Raw genomic sequence first — 4,025 nt, forward strand, 5'->3', positions numbered from 1 at the left:
TGCTCCTTAATGACTCCTAGCCTTCGTATCTTTTGAGCCTTAGGTGTGGCCTCTGGCTTCAACTCAATCTTGTGTTGAACAACATCTACTCCACGCACATCGGTGTAGTCTTTAGCAAAAAGCTTCGGAAATTTCCTTAGCACACATTTGAACTCCTCTCTTTCATTCTTTGTAAGTGTTGTAGACAACATACCTTCTAACATTCCTTCATCTTCCACCTTTTGGTTCTCTTGGGAACCTACCTCTTCCAAATCTCGACAAGAGGTCTCTTGGTTGCTTGGCTTAAACCTTACCCCCATGACTTCAATGGAGGACTCCTCTTCAGTAATGCTGCCACTACTTTCTTCTTCTGAAGTGTTTTCAGTCCAATCTTCTTCCGTCTCACTTCGAGATGATTCTTCATGGAGCTCCTCTTGGCGTTGCTCCTTCATGTCAAAGACAACCTTCTTGTGATTGTCATTCCTGCAAATTAGCTTTCCACTCTCCCAATCCTGCAAAGCTCGCATTTTCATTAGCCATGGTCTTCCTAGGATAAATGGATAACCACTTCCCTTGGTCGACATAACATAAAAATCCACCGCTTTCTTAATGCCAAAGGCCTCTACAAAGACATTTTTACAAATCCCTACACACCTAGCCTTGCTATTGTTTGCCATCTTGACTTTGATTTCAGGTGTCTCATGGATGTGCATGCCTAGTCTTTGCATGAGTCCCTCTGTCATGATGCAAATTTGTGCACCCCCATCCACTAGACCTTTCCTAACCAATCTTCCTTTGATGTAACAGTCTAGCACCGGTGTAATGTCCTCATTCATTTCAGCTTGTGCAATTTTTACAACAGGCACACTCTCTTTTACCTTTCTCCTAGTGCTAACTGCCCTTGTTAAATCCCTCCTTACTTGTGGACATAATGCAAGAAATTGAGGCCATGAAATATCAGGACCCTTACCTCTCATATCTTCCAACAAGTTGTACGGAGCCATACCATGTCCAAGAGGGAAGTCTTGGAGGTTGATACGACGTCGAGTCCTCTTGGTTTCCTTGGTCTCCTTTGCCTTTTTTCCTTGTCCATGGTCACTCTGTGATGTGACTCCTTCTTTCTCTTTACCTTTCCCTCGGCCACGCTTAATGCCATTGGCTTCCATGTCAACCTCATTTGAATTTGTCACCTCTACCACATGCACATTTGGATCTGGTAAAGGTGGAACTCCTTCTACCCCTTGTGGAAGTGGTCTTGGTCCATTTGGCCTTTGTAGAAGCCTTGGTTGTTGACCAGCTCCTTCTCCTGCATTCATCACTGGGTAATTCAAGTTAGGTCTCCCTAGCTCTCCACGGGGCCAAGGACAATTATACATCCCATGTCCAGACTCTCCGCAATTCCAACATTGCAAGACTCTCCTAGGTCGTGGATCTCGCTCTTCAGACTTCTTTGCTTGTCCCTTTGGACCTACAGCTTGTGCAAGGTGAATTGACAGGCTGCTTAAAGATTCATTTAACTTCTCAATTACTTCCGCCGTTACCTCAGGAAGCTCCCTCGATGTTGATGCTTGTGACTTACCTTTGGGTCTAAGACCTTCTATTGGAACCTCTCCCCTTAAGCACTTGAGTTTCCTATATTTCTCAGCAGCCCTAGTTTCCGCTGCATCAAAAGTAGCAGGTGCACCCGCCTCAACTTTTACCTTAAGGTCAGGAAAGAGTCCGGCTATGAACCTCTCCTTCTTTAAAAATTCTGCACCATCACCAGGGTTAGCAACATTTCGTATCCATAGAGCCCAAAGACGTAGAAACTCTTGCTTGTACAAGTAGTAGTCATCTAAGTCTTTTTGCTTATGAGAAACAATGTCTTGCCATAGTTTTTGAGTGTTTTGGGGATCAAAGAAGTATCTCTTAAAACGATTCAAAACTTCTGTGTAATTCCCCTTAACTTCCTCAGGCAAAGAGTCAAACCAAGTACTAGCATCTTTCCTAAGGACCACCTCAAACATTTCTACACGTTCTTGATCGGTTACTATCCTCTTGATACGGCAAGACATCTTGAAATTTGCTAAAAATAATTCTGCATCCTCTCCAGGCTCTCCAAAGAAAAGAGGATATCCAGACATTTGGCGTTGGCTCTCCATTATTATGAAAGATTACAACATGAGTTACGATAAGGGATACAATAGAGATTTAGAACCACTCGCCTGCAAATAAAGAAGTAAGAAAATACCACTCTAGGTTTTCTTCTTCAGCTATCCAAGCTTCAATAAGGTCTCGATTTGTTTGATCAAAACAAAAAGGTAGACTATTGATGAGCTCTAAGAAGGGTTGAAATTCTTCAAAGCTAAGGCGATAAACAGACATCTCTAGAACTTCATTTTCTGGATCCAAAAGAGCAACCACGTCCCAAGTGATAAATTGCACTTGCTCTACAATTCCCAACGCACAAGCGGTTTGTATAAAAATTAGATCTTCATGCTCGTCGAAGGCCGTGAGAAAGTAGCAATTGACTAGGAGCTCCTTTCCTTCGAGTTCCACACAGTCGGAGTGAGGCAACCTTCTCACAATTTCATAAAGAACATCCTCACCAAGTCCAATCAAGTTTGCAAGATTTAAAGACTCCACTTGTGCTACAAAATTCCTGGACAAAAACTCCTTAGGATTATGGTTAAATCATTCAAAAGCATAAAGAGATTTACAATGTCTCTATGAACAAAGTGTCATAGAAGGTAGAGAAGGATGAGAATTTATACAAATTTGCAATCTTCTCTATGCTCTCTTTATTAAGACAAGCTCTGAATAGCTCCCTATCTCCTTTGTTGAAAGCGAAAGGAAGACTATTAATAAGACGCAAATGAGGGAAAAATTCACCAAATGTGAGTCTATGAAGCATGAACTCTGGCCGCAAGTTTCTTGAAGAGTCTTCCTCAATGGTGAAATGCACTCGCCAAACGCCAAATTTCACTCTATTTACCAATCTTAGGGCACACACTAGTTGGATGAATGCGCGGTCTTCCTTAGTGCCCAACAACAAGAGGAAAATGGAATCCACGCGTAGGACCTTCCGTCTTAACTTCACCACCCTCTTGTTATGAGGGAGACGCCTTACTACTTGCTCCTGCAACTCAATTGGTAATAGAGCTAGATCTCTAAGGATTGAACTTTCACTGCACACACATTCTCAGTTAGAACAAATGATCGTTTTTTTTGTTTCTTGTAACAACAAAGAAAAAACAAACACACACTATTTTGCCGGGCCGCACTTCATTTTAAAATAAAACGAACACATGTACATCAAAAGAAGTGTGGTAGTTGATGAGAGGTAGAATGACAGGGTTTGGTGATGCAAGAATTTCTCCTGCTCTTTGGGCACCAAACATGAACACCATTCGTTGTTGAAAATGGATCTTTCTACTAATTGCAACGTTTATTCTAATGTGTGGAGTAAAATGAAAGGGAAAAACCTCTATTCCTAGGCCATTATCCATGGCCTATGCATGTCCTAATGCTTAAAATAGCACAAAAATATAGACGTCCAAGCTAATATCGTACCTAATGAGAGGCAAAATAAAAGGACTTACCGAAGTGTTTATCTCGGCTAACCTAAGAGGACCTAAAATTCTACGAATTACTCGCTGAAATTGCAACTTAGTACTAACAATTATGTGTACCTTTTGCCTTGCAATGAGAATGAAGGGATCATACAAATTCTCGTGATTCATGCAAGCTACTTGATTATGCTAAAGGTTGAGCCTTCACAAAACATACACAAGCATGTCCTCAGTGGGGGCACCAATTTGAGGCGGTCCGGGGCGGGCAACAAGAAGAGCAACCTCTAGACACCCTTCAAGGCTCCCGTGCTGCTCAATGGGGCTGGGGCACAACACAACACAAACCAAAACAACAAACCCACAGCCAAATCCCAACTACACAAGGGGCACCACCTAGTTTAAGAGCGAACTAGGACGCAAAAGAGGAGAATCGTTAGAGCAACTCACAAACAAGCAAGGAATTTACACTAACCCTAACACCAATGGAACACTCTC

Source organism: Adiantum capillus-veneris, chromosome 16 (genome assembly GCF_014529385.1).
Source record: "Adiantum capillus-veneris isolate H3 chromosome 16, ASM1452938v2, whole genome shotgun sequence".
Taxonomy (NCBI): domain Eukaryota; kingdom Viridiplantae; phylum Streptophyta; class Polypodiopsida; order Polypodiales; family Pteridaceae; genus Adiantum; species Adiantum capillus-veneris.